Here is an 18,468-nt window from a genome sequence, read left to right as displayed (position 1 = left end):
CTCACCCAGGACTTCAGAACCTACGTGGCGATGCTGCAGGATGGGAGGTGTTTCCGTGGAAGGTCCCTGCCCTGGTCTCTACAAATGGGAAGTGTTTGCCTACATTGTGTGCTCCAAGGGGTTCCCATGTGTCCAGGTGGTGAATTTTCACATTTCTCAGACAATTTTAGAGCCCCGGGAAAGACAGTGAGCACCATGACTCTAGCTGAGCTCTTGATTTGTATCTTCCTCTCTCTCTGGGGTGGCAGAACTCCCAGCTTGAGTAAGAGGTAGCCTACTTGGGATCTGAACATTCTACAAACTCTTGCCTACTTCTGTGAGAAATGATGACCCTATGCACAGTACCAGGCCCAGCTTAACTCCTGTAGGACCCGGCAAGTTCTCCTACTATGTGACTACACATTTAAAGCATTATCAATTATACAAACAAAATATTAACTAAAATAAGTCCTATATGCCTACCTTGACAACATACTTTTATATTGACAAAACTTAAAAATGTATAAAGTTGGGGCTGGGGTTGTGGCTCAGTGGCAGAGCGTTTGCCTAGCATGCGTGGGGCATTGGGTTTGAACCTCAACACCACATAAAAATATAAATAAATAAATAAGTAAATATATTGTGTCCATCTACAAACTAAAATTTTTTTAAATGTATAAAGTTGTTATAGTTTTTATATAGCTGAGAGGTGGCAAAACATCAAAAGACTAATCTTTATTTACATGATGCGCTGGAAATATTCAGTTGAATAATAAATGTATACATGATTTGAAAACTACTACATGCTTGCATATTCGATAAAATTATTTTTCTTGCTTTTGTTACAAAATTATCAATTATATAATTATAATCAATATTTAAAAAAATATTTTTAGTTGTAGATGGACACAATACCTTTATACCTTTATTTATCTTTATGTGGTGCTGAGGATCGAACTGAGTGCTCTACCACTGAGCCACAACCCCAGCCCCATAATCAATATATTTTTTTTATTGGTTGCTCAAAACATTACAATGATCTTGACATATCATATATCATTCATTTGTTCAAATGGGGTATGAATTCTTATTTTTCCCACGTGTACATAATCAATATTTTTATACAATTTAAATTCTGTTGACAGTCAAGCCAAATTAGACAATCTTTCTCGAGTCATAAGTCTCGATTTTTTAAATGAATTTCAAATTATTATCAACATAATTTTTGAAGCAATAGTTGGATGTAGAATTAAACCATTGATTTTATGTATCATGTAAAATACACTAATGGGATAGCATATGATAAATTATTGTGTCACACACACAAAAATTACAGTGTTTTTATTTCATTCCATAAACTGCTATTTCTTTTTTTTAAATATTTATTTTTTAGTTTTAGGTGGACACAATCTTTTACATTTATGTGATGCTGAGAATCAAACCCAGTGCCTCATACATGCTAGGTGAGCACTCTACCACTGAGCCACAACCCAGCCCCTAAACTGCTATTCCTTTCATCATGAAAGTTTCTTAGAGCAAGTCAGGCACATGACTGTAATCTCGGTGACTCAGGAGGCAGAGGCAGCAGGATTACAAGTTCGAGGCCAGCCTCAGCAACTTAACAAGATCTTAAACAACTTAGCAAGACACTATCTCTAAATAAAAATTAAAAGGATTAGGGGTGTAGCTTAGTGGTAGAGCCCAAGTTCAATCCCCAGTATTTAAAAAAAAAAAAGAAAGAAAGAAAGAAAAAGAAAAATTCTTAAGGGAGTAACTGTACCTGTAGATCAGTAGCTCTCCAACTTTTTTATTTTTATTTTTTTTTAACATGGAACGCTTCACAAACATGTGTTATCCTTGCACAAGGGTCATTCTGATCTTCTCTGTATTGCTCCAACTGTAGTATGTGGCTACTGAAGTGAGCACTCAAACTTTTTGAAGTCAGAATGCCTTAAAAGTTATTGAGAAACACAAGGAGTTTTGTTATGTAAATTATGATTATCAATATTTACCATACTAGAAAGTCAACCTGATTACTTTTAAAACACAACACGAGGGCTGGGAACGTAGCTCAGAGGTAGAGTGCTTGCTAGCATTTTCGAGGTCCTGAGTTCCATCCCCAGCACCAGGAAACAAAACAAAACAAACACCAAAGCACATGCTTTATCAGTCATCAGAGCAGTGGTGACATCACACATCAAGTAGCTTCTGGAAAACTCCATTGTACACTCTTGAGAGGATTAGTGTGAAAAGGGCAAATTACCTCAGTTCTTATTAGAAAAATGGGTTTGACATTTCCAGAGAGTTCTCAGACCCGCTAGAAGGATTCAGGAAACCCCAGGAGTTCTCAGACTATTCTTTGAGAACTAGTGCCATAGAGCACTGTAAAGGACTGGTATGGTGCTATGGGTTTTATCTAGAACTATAAACATACAAATAAAAGAGTTATAAGAATTCATCTTATGAAACATTGCTCAACTACAACTTTTATGAATACTGCTCTAAATCATGAATACAGCCAGGACTACACATTGGAACATAAAGAGAAGAATGTGAACATTTGGCATTTCTGAGAATAATACTTTGTTTGGTAGAAGTCTATGACATTCATGTGCTCTGGGAAAAAGGCTTGCATGGTGAATTGTATTTTTATTTAATTAAATTATTATTTTTAATTGAGACAGTCTTACTACATTGCCTAGGCAGCTCCTGAACTCCTGGGCTTAAGTGATTCTCCTGCTTAACGAAGTAGGTGGATGACAGGCATGCACCACTGTTCCCCACAGAACTTTCTCTTTTTTAAAATATTTTTTTAGATGTATGGACCTTTATTTTATTCATTTATTTATATGTAGTGCTGAGAATCGAACTCAGTGTCTCATACATGCTAGGCAGGCCCTCAACCACTGAGCCACAGCCTCAGCCAGAACTGTTCCTTTAGTAATAAGTTCTGTGCTCAAATCCTTCCTGTGCTCCACCCTGAGAGAAGTGTCTATGTCTCCCACTTGGCAGGAGCATGACCCACAGACCTTCCTATCATTAGGATTCTGCCTCTTTTTGCTTTGGGACTCAGAGTGAGAGACGTGGAGAAGTATTTCCCTGGGGCCTGACTGCAGTTGGTCATGAGTGTAGATACCTAGGTTCAGGGCCATGCTGCATCCTGAGTGTCCTGGCTCCTTAATTGATTTGTGATGTGGCAGGACCCTAAAAGTGGGATTCTGGCTTGTCTGAGTTTAAGTGCAGTGCTTCTGCATGGACAATAGGATACAGAATCACAAATTCCATCTCAGAAGGACCTCAGTGGCCCCTGGGTGGTGAACCACTCAGCAGCGGATCTTCCACATACCCTAGCAGGGGCAGCTGATCATGGAGCTCATGAAGCTGATGCTCCAGTGCCTCTGACTTGGTTAGGCCCTTCTGGGACCTTGCAAGAGACCCTAGCAATGTGTTTGTGAGGTCATATATTTTTGTAAATTTTGTAACTCGTATTCTATTTCTTAAAGACCTCCTCTCAGATTGTACAAGCTTCAAGACCCACACAACCTGGGCTCACCTCTACAGAATGGGGCTTCCCCCTGCTCAGGCTCTTCTCTGAAAGAAAGTAGGATTTTGAGCCAGGAGAGCTGGATTCTTTTTATTTCTACTGGGAATAGAGCCACACCCCCAGCCTTTTTAATTTTTTTATTTTGAGACAGGGTCTCTCTAAGTTGCTTAAGGTCTCGTTAAGTCACTGAGGCTAGCCTTGAACTTGAAATCCTGCAGCCTTGGCTTCCTGAGTCACTGGGATTACAGGTGTGCACCAGTGCACCTAGCAGAAGAGCTGGGTCTGAGACTAGTGCAACCTTAGAAATAATAACAGCAGCTGATGTTATTGAATTTTACTATGTGTCAGGCACTCTTCTAAGACTTGGACATGCTTTATCATGTGTAAAATTCAGAAATGCTTCTCAAACACTCAAAGCTTCAGTTTTCGCTCTTGTGCAATGAGAACAACAGCCATCTGTACGTCCCACTTCAGTTCTGTGCATTACTTGAGGGCGGACCCTACATTAGTCACCACTGCATCCCTAGTGCTTGGCCCAGTGCCTGGCCCACAACTCACCAAGTGTCAAGGAGGTAAGCACATACCTCATGTCTGTGCTGATAAAGGTGGTCATGACCTGAGCTTGGGAGGCCAGCTTATTGATGGAGGTACCATCAATCCCAAATCAGAAGCCTGGGTAAGTTGCTAACCTACATGAGGGAGTAATTATGCTGGTAACTACCTCAGAGGGTTGTTCAGAGGACTCCATAGGCATCTGACACCTGGCATGTAGGAACATTTGATAAATGTTCGCTATTACCAACTGTACTAGGCAGGTAACTTTGCTTTTGGACAGACAGATTTATTATAAATCAAGTCCTGGCTTGGCCAGGATCTTGCTCACATTCTCATGGTAATGGCCTCCTAACAGTGTCAGCCCGACTGCTGAGCTGGCCTCAGGCCTTCCACAGCGAGACACTTCACCCCACACCAGCTACACTCACCCCATCCTTCCTCCCACCATAATATCCTTCAGGTGAGAATGTGAGGAAAGCTTTCTCTTCTTTTATGAAATAATTGTTTCCAAATTTAGCATGATTTATTTAACATGAATTACCTTTTCTTTAAAAATATTTTTTAAATTATTGATGGTCCTTTATTTTATTTATTTATACAGAGTACTGAGAATGGGACCCAGTGCCTCATATATGCTAGACAAATGCTCTACCACTGAACTACAACCCCAGCCCACAAATTATCCTTTGTAATGTAATCAATATAATGTAAAATTCACCATTTTCTAAAAGTGTACAATTCAGTGGTTTTTGTGCAACCATCCCCACTATCTAATTCCAAAACATTTACATTACCCTTGAAAGAGACTCCAAGCTGGGCACACTGGTGCATAGTGGCACTGTAATCCCAACAGCTTGGGAGGCTGGGACAGGAGGATCAAGAGTTCAAAGCCCAGGTCTGGGATTGTGGCTCAGAGGTAGATCGATCGCTTGTCTAGCACGTGTGAGGCCCTGGGTTCGATACTCAGCACCACATAAAAATAAATAAATAAAATAAAGGTTTGTGTCCAACTACTTCTAAGAAATAAATGTTAAAAAAAAAAAAAGAAGAAAAAAAGAAAGAAAGAGGGCTGGGGATGTGGCTCAAGCGGTAGCCCGCTTGCCTGGCATGCGTGCGGCCCGGATTCCATCCTCAGCACCACATACAAACAAAGATGTTGTGTCCGCCGAAAACTAAAAAATAAATATTAAAAAAATTTTCTCTCTCTCTCTCTAAAAAAAAAAAAAAAAAAAAAAAAAAAAGAAGCTTAACATTGTAGACTTGTTCTCAAAGGTAAAAGAAAGTAAGGTGGGCTGGGGATGTGGCTCAAGCGGTAACGCGCTCGCCTGGCATGCAGCTGCCCCGGGTTCGATCCTCAGCACCACATACAAAAAAAAAAAAAAAAGATGTTGTGTTTGCCGAAAACTAAAAAAAAAATTTAAAAAAAATTCTCTCTCTCTCTCTTAAAAAAAAAGAAAGAAAGTTACCATAATTTAAAAAAAAAGAAAGAAAGAATTCAAAGCCAGCCTTAGCAACTTAGCAAGGTCCTAAGCAATTCAGTGAGACTCTGTCTCTAAATAAAATATTAAAAAAGAGAGAGAGAGAGCTGGGGAAGTGGCACAGTGCTTACTGATTATTAAAAAAAAGAAAGAAAGAAAGAAACTCCATATCCATTGGAAGTCCCTCCCTAGTCTCCCTTTCCCTGACCCCTGGGTACAACTAACCTACTTACTATTTTTGTGGATTTGCTACTTAGGATATTTTATATTATAAATGAAATCACAAAACATGTGGCCTTTTATGATTAGCTCATTTCACTTGGTCATCTGTCATTGAGATTCATTTATATTGTAACATGTCTCAAAATTTCCTTCCTTTCTAAGGCTAACTTGCATGGATATACCACTGCATCTGTCCGTTCATTTGTTGATGGACCTAGGGTTGCTTCCACCTTTTGGCTGTTGAGAATAATGGTGCTATGAACACTGGGATACAAGTAGCTGTTTGAATCCCTGTTTGCAGTTCTTTGGGGTATATGCCTAGAAGTGGAAATGCTGAATTATATGGTAATTCTGTTTCATTTGTTGAGAAACCACCACACTGTTTTTCACAGTGGCTGCACCATTTTACATTCTCACCAGCAACGAATGAGGAGTACAATTTTTCTGTGTTCTTGCTAACACTTGTTATTTTTTTGTATTTTTTATTATAGCCATCGTAATGGGTGTAAAGTAATATTCCACTGTAGTTTTGATTTACATGTTCCAATGACTAATAATATCGAGCATGTTTTCATATGGTCATTGGCCATATGCATGTGTATTTTAGAGAAATGTCTATTTGAATCATTTGCTTGAGTCAGTCATGGTGGCACAAGCCTATAATTGCAGTTATTTAGGAGGCTGAGATGGGAGGATTGCAGGTTCGAGGCCAGTGTGAGTAGCTTAGTGAGACCTTTCTCAAAATAAAAGTTAAAAAAAAAAATAGGGCTGGGATGTAGCAAACTTGAGTTCAATCCTTAGTACAAAAACAAAAAATTATTTGCCCATTTAAAAATTAAGTTGTTTTGTCTTTCTTATTGAGTTGTAAGTTTTTATATATATCTTTGGATACCAGATATATGATTTGCAAATATTATCTCCAATTCCATGGGTTCCTTTTTAAATTTTTTTCTGTATGGTGTCCTTTAAAGCACGAAAGTTTTTTATTTTTTGTTTTGTGTGGTGCTGAGATTAAATCTAGGGTTTTGCACACACTAGGCAAGTGCTCTACCACTGAGCTACATCCCCAGTCCTCAAAAAGGTTTTAATTTTGGTGAAATTTATCTTTTTTAAGAAAACTTATGCTGTAGATATCTAAATTGCCAATTTGCATAATTCAAGGTCAAAGAGAATCCGCCATATTTTCTTCTGAGAGTCTTCTATTTAGGTCTTTGATCATGTTTAGCTAATTTTTGTTTAGAAGTCCATATTAATTATTTTGCATGTAGATATCCAGTTGTCCAAGCATCATTTTTTGAAAAGGTCTATTCTTTCCTAATTTCTTCATTGTCCTGGCACCTTTGTTGAAAATCTTTGTTTAAAATTGCTCATAAATATCTGGGTTTATCTCTGTCAATTCTATTCCATCAATAGATCTATTATATTATAGCCTTATGCAGTACTATAATCTTGGTGCTTGATACAGAGTCTCACCGAAGCTTTATAGTGAGTTTTAAAATAAGAAAATGTGATTCCTACAACTTAGTTCTTTTTCATGATTGTTCTGGTCATTCTGAAGCATGACTTTCTTTTTTTTTTTAATTAATTGATTAATTTTGTAGTTGGATGCATTTTGACATACAGTATACAAATGGAGCATAGCCTCTCATTCCTCTGGCTATACATGGTTCAGAGTCACTCCAGTAGTGTAATCATACCTGTATACAGGTAATTATGTAAGTCTCTTTCTACTGGCATGACTTACTTTCAAAGAAGGAAAAAAATATGTTACTATTAACAAAATCTGACATATTCAACTCATTCCAACCCAGGTGCTATTCCTTCTAGGCAACTTTCCCCAGACTCTGCTTTGGGGCTCTGCCTTCCTCTGGACATCTTATTAGTGCCTCTCTGACAGGGTCTATTCTTCAACTGAGGCTGTGGGGATCACCTGTCTTACTGGAAGATGAGCCCTCTGAGGGCAGAATCATGGCTCATTTACTTGAAAGTATTTCCCATGGCCCCTGGCATGGAGCCCAGGACCGTGGTGGGGCTGAGGATATGCCAAATGAATGAGTGAGTGGATAAATAAATGAATGCTACTGAGTCATTCACACGGTACCTATTCTGATCAGAACCTGGGCAAACATTCATAACAAAGAAGGACTTAGGAAATGCAATCATTAAATTCATGGTTACACCTCTATTGACTAGTGTAATCATGTGTTGTTTCACCTGAGGTTTCCTTAGTTTATTATAGTCATTATAATGCTTGTCAATAAGAGAAAAATGTGCCCAAATTACTTGAGGAATTATGTATGAATTGCACACTCAGGCATTCAACAGCCAGGGCCCAGGTTCAATCAATACTTTAACCCAATGACAGTTCTTATCAAAGCATTGGATCTTGCTTAAGCTAAAAGATTATTAGCCTTCGAATTAGCACTCCAAACAGGACTCTCAATTAATCTGCTAATGATTTTCTTTGTTCAGAGGGATAGGTCCTAGTCCATTCTAATATGTGCTCCCAGAGCTCTAGGCACGTATTTGTCCCTTAAGCAATCCTGAGTAAAGAGCTAGGGTTACAGAGCCCCTGCAACCAGGAGCAACCAGTCCAGAAGTGGTGACCACTTTTGGAATCAGTAGGGGAGAGCTAGGTCACACGATGGGCCAAGGGGAGGGATTCTTTTGGCCTGGGAGGCAGGGAGGTGTCAACCCACACCACATTTTTAAACTGAGTTTCAAGCTTGCCTAGATTTTTGACAGGAAGAGACAAAGATGAGGCTTTCGGACAGTAGACAAGGTGTTCCTGGCAGAGGGAACACCTGGAGGAAGGGCGAGTTCACAGGAACATGCTTGTACCAATGGACACATTCTCCTCCCAAGATCTGGGCAAGGCAGAAACTGAAAGATGTCATGGTGTTCACCTGAGCCAGCCCACAACTCACAGGCCCACCAGGCCTGGGTTCCAGCTGTCCTTTCCTCAGGAGGGCTTTCACCGTCAGCTGCCTCCTGTCTGCCTGCTACCTCCCTGTCGCCAGCCCCTGTGTTCCCCTCAAGGTCCTGACCCACTGCAAATTCACTGCAGCTCAAATCCCAGGAGGCCCCTCATGAACCAGGCCAGAGGGTACTGGTCCTGATGAAGCTTGGGGGTTGCCACATGAAGGATTTTCCATCTGCCCTGCTGGCCTTTAGGCCAAACTATGGAGAGGGAGAGTCTCTCCAGCACTGCAGATTGCTCACCAATATCTAACGCTTTACTTAGAAGTAGCCCCAGTGTTTTTTTTCCATTCATCAAGACAAGTGTTTATTAATCCCTTAAATTTAGAATTTAAGGGGCTGGGGATATAGCTCAGTTGGTAGAGTGCTTGCCTCACATGCATAAGGCCCTGTGTTCAATCTCCAGCACCATATACACACACAAAAAAATTTAGAATTTAAATTTTTAATTGAAGTATACAAACATACATTATAATGCATGTATTTAGTGATGCATTTTTACCAACTGAACACAACTGTGTAACCAGAGGCTCTCATGAGGAATGGGGGCCTACAAATGTAAAATGGAGTAACTCATGTAAGAACGGGGGGGATGTCTGCAGTCCCTGGAGGGGAGAGAAGGCAGGTAGACTAGTGGAAAGTGCTGTGGTTCAGGAATTAAAGACTTGTCCTCAAATTTGACATCCATCCACAGTTTACTATGTGACCTTGGGAAAATCTCTTTCCCTCTCTGGACTTCAGTTTCATCCTTTGTAGTGTTGGGGTGAATAATAGTTTTTTACCTTTTCATCACCAAAGAATGCTTCTATTATTTATCCCCACCCCACTGCCACCAGGGATCTCAGGCTTTGAAAAATGCTGCCTACTGAACGGATCAAGTGTAAGCAATGATTAATTTGTTTCCCCATTTCTTGTTAACTGGAAGATGTATGGAGCAGACTCAGATCTGCGGCAGATAGCATGCAGAGCCACCCTGGGTTGATAGAATTCCAGTCAAACAGAGGTTTTTTATGGCTGAGTTACTTAATTGCAGTCTCATGTCAAGAAAATGTTCGGAGCCTGGTGTCCCTGGTGAAATACAGTCAGGAGTAGCCTGGTCCCAGGAACCGCTGTTAAGACAGACAGCCTAACTTTCTTGATAAACCACAGATCTTAGGGTTCCAACTCTCCCTGGAATTGGCAGCAGAATTGTGGTGTGTGAACCCCTCCCTGACCTCAGCCCCCAGTTCCACCCTGTGCCCCTTTACCCCAGCAGGCTGCCTGCTCATGCCTACTGGACAAGTCCTCTGGGGTGAGGACTGTCTCACATTTCTCCAGGGGACTATCTGGAAACTGTTGATGGGACTGTAGTTTCTAGAACACTTGATAATTGCTCCCTACAGCTTCAGGGAGAAAACATCAGGGGCTTCACTTCAGGAGTGCAGTCTGGCCTGGCCCCCAGGGACTGCCTCCTCCTGTACCTCTGAGAGCTCTTGATTTCTAGCCCTGCTCCTCAAGTCTGTCCATGACTCTAGGGTGCGGTGAAGTCTGCTTGAGGACAAGAATCGTACCCCCTGATGGGAAGCCAGAGCCACACCCAGAGTAAATCAGGATGGACCTTGAGCTGGGGGCAGGAAGGGAGGGAGTTTGGAAGAGAGGAGAAGGTCAGAGAGATCTTGGAAAAGGAGATTCATGAATGGATGTGGAAGAAGAGGGGACACTATGAAATGAGTGTCCCAGGAGAAGGTGTTATGGCCTGGGCATTCTCCATGAAATATTCTAGGCAATATGAGGTTGTGCAGGGAACCCAAGTGTCACCTCTGGAGGAATGAAGTTTCCGGAAATTGATGGAGTGAGGAGGGGAGAGAGAGGCAGTGGGCAGGGGGTTGGGTGGTGTGCCTTGAGTGCTGAAGATTTGGAACTTGATATCAAGACACCTAGAGGCCTTGGTTGGATATTTGGACTTAACTCAGAAACAGATAAATGATGACCAATGAAGACAAGCCACCAGTCCAGCCTTGGATCTATTTCTTCTGTCTTCCAGGCATGGTCCTGGGCTTTTGCACAGTGAGGTGGGAAGACCATTGAGGGAATCACCTTGGAATGAAGAAGTGCTTGCCTGCTAGCCTTCTGGGTAGGCTTCTTGAAAGAGGAGAAATTTCTGGAACTTTGTGATAGATGAGACCTATGGTCTGGTTAGAGGACACAGTTAGAGGGGACTGGTTAGAGGACACAGTTTGGTTAGAGGACACAGTTTGGAGCATGTGCTATAGGCTGGTGCAACTCTAGAAAGTAAAGGTGAATAGTTATGAGCCCTGCCTTCAGGGAGCAGACATTAGGGGAAAAGGCAAAATGGTAAATTTTGGTAAATTCAGCACAATAAAGATATGGAGCTCTAGAAAGGTTGTGGAGACAAGTAGGTTGTGGGAACAAGTCTAAAGTCAGTTTTGTCTGAATAGAGTTTTGATGGGTAAAGAGGAGTTCTCTGAGGGATGAAGTGGGCACTTGTTCAGAGGCTTGAATTTCCTGTGAGACCTTAATGAAAGCTACGGTCTCTTAGACACATACACATACACATGGACCTTAGAGTAGGACCCTACCTCCAAAAGGCCCTGAGGCCATCAATGATTATGAAAGTTGATGTCTGGGGCAGAGATAAATCCTGAGGATAAGGACCACAGCTAGGGAAAGTCTTCCCTTGGGAAGAAGCATGGGTTGTGGATTCAACAGTGTGACTCAGTATCATGGCCAGACCACTGGTAAGAGAGGGATGTGGGTTGCAGCAGGAGTGGGTTCCCTGAGACCAGGCTGTGCTGATGGTGTGATGGTTGTGGGGTAAGGGGCCCTGTGAGGAGGCACGGTGGCTGGTCTCTGTGATGGTAATTTGTTGGGGTGTAGGTCATGAAGGGAGGGACGGTGCTGTGGTCATGGAAGCGACATCACAGTGCAAGGCCTTCAGAGTCCAGCAGACTTTGATTTGAATCCCAGGGGCAATTGTTACCACCTCAAAGACAGCAGGACCCCAGCCAAAGCTGACTGCTGCAGAGAGGTCTGCATTCCTCTTGCACTAGGGTCTGCCAAGGGAATTGTTCTAGAAACCTGTGTCCAGTCATCACCACCCAACACATGGGCCCATGTGGCCATCAGCTTTTCCTGCTCTACTTTCTGCTCCTTCTCTCCCTCCCCATTCTTGGTAGAGTCCTGACACAAGCCTTGAAAAGTGGCTCTGAGGGAGTTACAGGGTCAGCATCACCGGGGGAGCTTCCTCAAATATGTATGTACCACCTCATGCCCACCCTATTTCAACAGCAGGCCTCCATGGTGGGTGGGAGGGAAGCAATTATATTGCCAAAAAGCCCTCTAGGTAATTCGGATCCATCCCTGATACTGTCCTTGTCCCTCAGAGCAACTGTCTAGGAAGGTCACTGAGCAAAGGGAATCAGACATGGTTCCTTTGAACTAAATAGGTCTCCTGCCACTCAGCCCAGGCCAATTCCACAAACCAGACAATGCATTCCACACATTTTTATTGAGCATCCACACTTGGGCTGGGTGTTGGAGACTCAAGACCCAGCTCTGTACCCATGGTGGAAAAGCAGGCCAGAGCAGAGATGATCACAGTGCTGTGACAGCTCTGTGATAAGGAAGTCCAGAGTACTCTAGAACACCCAGGAGGGGCAGTCTTGGTTCATCAAGGAAGGCTTCCTGGAGGAAGAGTGGGTGGGGGCCAGAATCCAACCAGAGGGTGGAGAAGGCGCACAGCCTGGAGGCAGGAGAGAATAGGCCCAGAGAGTAGGGAGCCGGGTAATGCAAGTGTGGTCTGTGTGGGAGAGGGGAGACTGCAAGATGGCGTTGGAGCCCAACCTGCGGGCAACAGGGAGTGGGAACAAGTCCTGTCCAGGGGAGGCTGGGAGTGCTGCCATTACTCTGGCTGCAGTCTAGGGACTAGATGGTCCCTGTGGTCAGAGAATGGATTAGTTGGCTCAAAATTCACCGTTTCAATCATGTCCAAGTGTCCAACTCAGGGGCATTCAGTAAATACACAGTCTTGTGCAACTGTCGCAAGGATGCTGAGGGCCAGATGAAAAGAATGTGTGTAGGGCCAGAGAGTCCTGGATTCCTAGGAAATGCAACCCCAGCCATAGCTGAATGCTGCAGAGAGGCCTGGATTCCCCTTGCACTGGAATCTGTCACAGGACATTGTTCTAGAAACCTACGTTTAATCATCACCACCCAACACTGGGGCACATGGGGCCATCAGCTTTTCCTGCTCTGCTTCCTACTCCTTCTCTCGCTTCCCACTCTTGACAGAGTCCTGGACAAGACTCCCCCTCGTGTTATTCTAGAACCTTCTCAGTACCTCCTGGATATCCTGGAAGCTCTGCTCTTCATGGTGAGCACCCAGCCTCTTCTTGGTTCCAAAGGCCATCCCTTCTCCACCTAAGTCAGCACCTCCCAGGGTCACACAGAGAGCTTGTCTTTCCTAAAAAGTTTTCTATGCTCTCAACTCAAACATCCTTCTCTGGCCACATCCCTCTGTGCTCTGGTGTCCTCATTCCTGCCTGTCTGTCTGTCCTACAGTCTCATTCCCCTGGACTTTCAGAACCCCACCATGGCCTTCTCCCAACCTCCAAGCCCCTCTGGCCTTCCTGTCCTCCCTGTCAGCCACCCCTTACCTAGCATCCATTGCACCCCCTGCACCCTCTGGGCCTAAGGAGCTGGCTGCCTTCTGGGCTTCCACCCTGGATGTCTGAGCCCTGTTGGAGAACAGTAAGCCACCTGCAGGTCTGGCCTCTGGCCTCCAATAGGCCCTCTCTGTTGTCCCTTCTCCACAGGCCCCCGCCCCCAGCATCTCCGTTCTCTGATGCAACTATTCCAAGCCTCTCCAGGCCTCCTGGTACCACCTCTGCCAGCCTCACTCTGAGCAGCTGACCTTCATCCTCATTCACAAAGAAAGCAGAAACCCAAACATGGGAAGTCTCTCAACTTCCTGCCACCTCACCTTCACATTTCACCATCACACATGCTGGCTTTTCCTCCTTCCTGAAACATGGCCCTCCCTCTCCCAGGCTGGGAACAGCTGCGTTCTGGAGTCTGGCCCCTCCATCTTCCTTGGGAATGGAGTCCATCTCTTATCCCCTCTTGCCTCTCTCCAACCAGCATCCCCCAGTTCCCCCATCATCACCGAAGCCCCTGCCTCCTCCCCTGCTCCCACCCACTGCCTTCTGGCCCCTGAAACTCCCCAGAGCCTTCTCTTGCCCGTCCCAAAAGCACATCAACACCAGAACACCCAGAACGCCCATCACCACCTCTCCTGGAATCCTCCCCCATCCCTAGCTCCCCAGCTCCCACAGGACAGGAGGGTCCAGTCATTCTGCACTCCTCTTTCTCCCTCAAACCTAGTCCAACCACCCTCCAAGTCACCTCGAGGCGCCTTTTTTTTTTTTTTTTATACCAGGGATTGGACTCAGAGGCACTTAACCACTGAGCCACATCCCCAGCCCTTTCTTTCTTTCTTTCTTTCTTTTATTTGTTCTTTTTAGATAACACAACAGTACAGTGTATTTTGACATATTATACATACATGGAGTATAACTTCCCATTCTTGTGGTTGAACATGATGTGGAATCTCACTGGTCGTGTATTCATATGTGAACATAGGTGAGTTATGTCTGATTCGTTCTACTGTCTTTCCTATTCCTGTCCCTCTCCCTTCCCTTCATTCCCTTTGTCTAATCCAGTGAACTTCCCATCACCCCCCACCCCCACTTGTGTGTCAGCATCTGCACATCCAAGAGAACATTTGGCCTTTGGTTTTTTGGGATTGCCCAGCTCTTTTTAAAAAATTTTTTTATTTTGAGACAGGTTCTTGCTAAGTTGCTTAGGGCTTTGAACCTGTGATCCTCCTGCCTTAGCACCCCGAGCCACTAGGATTACAGGTGTGCTCCTCCATGCCCAGCTGGAGGCTCTTTTTTTCCCCAAATATCTTTATTTTACATTTATGTGGTGCTGAGGATCGAACCCAGTGCCTTGTGCATGCTAGGCAAGCACTCTACCACTGAGCCACAACCCCAGCCCTCGAGGCTCCTTTTTAATGTCCCCAGAATCCATCCTTGTGCTCTGCTATGGGACAGGTATTTACCTGCAGGTCCTGGCGTGTCCTTTATTCCTATTCAACAGGCACTTATCATCGAGCCCACCCCCTGCAGCCTTGACTTAACTCATGTTCCCTTTTCCCACTCTGACAATTGCTCCACCTGGCACTTGACTTCTCTCACCCTAATACCCACCTTCAACCTGTACTTCATCCTTCACTCCATCTCCACGCCTAAGCTGCCTGCAAGTTTAGCGGCTCCTCTTCATTGCCATTTCTGCCTTCTGTTGGCCTTGTCCTGACCTGTCAGTGGGGTCTGGTGGTGGCACTTATGACAATGAGTTGAGGTGCTTATCAGGGATCAATGGTGGCGGTGGCAGTGGCAGTGGCAGTGGCAGGGAAATGGGCTGGGATGAGGTTGGTGGGGAAGTATTCTATTAGAATTCCCATAGAGACAGTGATTTATGCACGTAGTAAGTATTTATGGAGAAACTACAATGTGCCAAGACTGAGCCAGGCCCTGGGGAATACATCAGAGAGCAAAAAAATGCACAGGTTTCTCATGGAGCTTACAATTTAGGAATGAGATAGCCCTCATAGAAATACTATAATCATGACCAAGGTGTGTGCTCGGCTGGAGTGGTACATGGTTCTCTGAGCAGGTGACATAGGAACTTGGTCCTCTCTGAGGGAGCAAGGGTCAAGCTGAGAGCCAAAGGACAAAGATGTGTCAACTAAGAGAAGAGGTAAGGGATGAACACCCCAGGGAGAAGGACCAGCATGTGCAAAGGCTCGAGGGGAAGTGGAGAAAATACAAGGGCCAGGTGTGGTGGCACATCCCAGTGACTGGGGACAGGGAGGCTGAGGCAGGGGAGCTGAAGTTCAAGCTGGCTTCAGCAATTTAGTGAGGCCCTGTCTCAAAATAAAAAGTTTTTTAAAAAAAAAGTCTGGGGATGTGGTTCAGTGGTAAAGCACTGCTGGCTTCAATCCCTAGTGCCTATCCCCTAGAAAGAAAAGAAATCTAGTGTGGGCAAGGCCACTGCTGCAGTACACTTTTTTTTTTTTTTAACTATAAAGCAACACAAAAATTTCCAGTTTAACCATCTCAACATTTACAGCTCAGGCCGGGTGTGGTGGGCAGTTTTTGGCAGCCACTCATCTATTTATTCAATGACTCTTTGGGTTTGCCTGTTTTAGACATTTCCTCTAAATGGGATCATTTAATATGTGACCTTTTTATGTCTGACTTCTGTCACTCAACAAAATGCTTTCAAGATTCACCCATGTAGTAGCGTGTTAACAGTACTCTATTCTTTTTATAGTTGAATAATATTCCATTGTGTAGATGTAGCATGTTCATGTTTATCCATTCATTTATTGATGGGCATTTGGGTTGTTTCTATCTTTTGGCTATTTGGAATAGTGCTACTGTAGCCAGGTATGTACAAATTACCCTGAGTTCAATCCCCATTACCAAAAAAAAAAAAAAAAAAGTGGGGAACAGGCTGAGAGGGGCTATCTAAGAATCTGCCCCTTAAACTGAATACCCTACTCCGTAACTATAAAGTGCTATCAGGTCAGGGATGTTTGCCAGTTTGTTCCCTGATATATCTCAAAAGCCCAGAATAGTACTTGGCACATGGTTGGTGTGCAATAACTATTTGTTGCATGAATAAATAAATACAATGAACTATTTCAAGTGTCCTAAAAAATCCCAAGAAAACTGGCATCCACCAACTAGAAAAAGAGACAATGAGCCAACATTGCAGCTAATATGTGGGTAGTTAGTAAAGGACCTCCCAGAGCTACAGGATCCTTGACCCTTGGATAAGGCTCAACTTGTATTTTTGAACACCTGCCCAGATACAGGTACTTTTATATAGATTAACACAGAAGGTGGGAAAGTTTGCCTGGCTTTGGATTCCACAGCTGTGTAGCCTATGAGGTGGAACTGAATTCACCAGGCTGCTGGACATTCAGGCCTTGCTCTGTTGGGGAAGATAGTGGTCTCTCCACCCCAAGGCCAGTGGTCAGCCCTGAGCAAGCCTGGGAGTGAGGTCAGCCAGAGGGATACCCAAGGGGCCCTCAGTATTGCTGTGGGGAATACGCAGTACCCCTCCTCCTAGTAGAAGGCAGGACCCAGCAGAGCGTGCAAATTGGAAGCTGATATTGAATTGCAGCAAAATGAGCAGAGGATTATGTGCCCCACCTGGATCCACCCTGGGAGAGTACCAAGGCTGAGCTGGCCCTAGTGAGAACTAGCAGGCCCAGTACTGGGCCAAATTGTGGCTGGACAAGCAGGGGTCAGCAAGCAGAAGGATACCACTGGGACCTTTCCTGAGCTCTGCACCCTCAGCCTGGGTATCCTGCACTTGCAGAAAGCCTCCCAGATTTTGTGTGAAGAATAAGGGTTATCAGAGCCAGGCTGAGAGCCTGTCCAGGTAGGAACAAAAGCCCAGGGTTCTTGGGAGGGGGAAGGGGGTGCACCTTGACTAAGACAAGAGAGGCTTCCTGGAGGAGGGTGAAGGGTGTGGAGTTGGGTTGGGATCCAGGAAGATCTAAGTATGAATGATGGATTGACTACTTCCTAGCTGTTTGACCTTGGGCAAACATTTAGTTCATTCTACAAACATTTTTTTTTGAGCGTCTACTCCATACCAATCATGTGTGAAGTATTAGGGCAACAAAAGTGGATTAGATACAGCTCCTGTCCTCAGAGCTTAAGCAAATCATCCCAGACAGCATGATCCATGTTCTGATGGAGGTGGGAGATGGTGCTGTGGGCAGGGCAGGGGAGGTGGAGTCCATGCTGGTGTTCTACAGCCTCCTTTTCCTGAATCCATAAATAGGGTTTGTACCCACTTTGCCATATAATTGGGAGGACAGTGTGAGCCTCATACCAATGCAGGACAGGGCAGACCTGGAGGAGGGATGGTAGGTTGGGTAGGCTCAGGCCAGGGAGGCACAGGAGGGGGTGGGCTAGGGGTTGCAGGAAGAAGAAGAAAGCCTGATGGGGGGGGGGGGGAGGGACCCTGGGGAGTCCCTCTCCCAGGATCCTGCTTGTCACCCAGTCACTTGAGCCCACAAATGCTGGAGGCAGATAATGGGAGGCCAGGATGGCGTGGCTGCAGCTGTTTCTGAGTGGGGAATCAAACAGGCTTGGTGACCTTTGCATGTAAGGTCATGGGGTGTTGCTTGTTACCAGCCCCTTTTCTGGTAATGACCCTGGTATAGCCTGGTTCTGGCATTCACAGCTCCCCTTTCTCTCTATAGGACAAATACATCAACTCTTCTAGGCCATTTGTCAAATTCCATCCCCTTTGCCCTCATCCTGGAGGGAAGGGACCCCAGGATTTACAGAAGCCCAGGAGCAGGGATTTGGGGGGTGGTGACAGTAGATACCAAGGCACCCTCAGCTCATCCAGGCCTCCAACCTGGCCAACCTCCCCCAGATGTGATGTGGGAAGAAGCAGGTGACTAGAAGCAGAGCAGCCAAGAAAGGAACAGTATAGGAAATATGTCCTCCTCCAACTTCTTCCAGCTGGTTAACCCCTCCTGCTAGTGCCCACAATGGCTCCCAGCTGCTCTCCTGTGTGAATGCTTCATTAGCCTTCAGCCTTTGCTTCTCCATGCTGCTT

At 44.6% G+C, this 18,468-nt stretch overlaps 1 non-coding gene across 1 annotated transcript; it reads right to left on the bottom strand.

Moving 5' to 3' along the window:
* Positions 1-1,801: 1,801 nt before the first annotated feature.
* On the bottom strand, positions 1,802-1,903 carry LOC114104077 (U6 spliceosomal RNA). The gene has a single exon (XR_003584770.2). It is a non-coding gene; the product is annotated as a U6 spliceosomal RNA (small nuclear RNA).
* Between the last annotated feature and the right edge of the window lie 16,565 nt (positions 1,904-18,468).

This window comes from Marmota flaviventris, chromosome 3 (assembly GCF_047511675.1).
Source record: "Marmota flaviventris isolate mMarFla1 chromosome 3, mMarFla1.hap1, whole genome shotgun sequence".
Lineage (NCBI taxonomy): Eukaryota > Metazoa > Chordata > Mammalia > Rodentia > Sciuridae > Marmota > Marmota flaviventris.
Note: the sequence above shows the minus strand (reverse complement) of the source record. Positions and strands in the feature narration are given on the sequence as shown.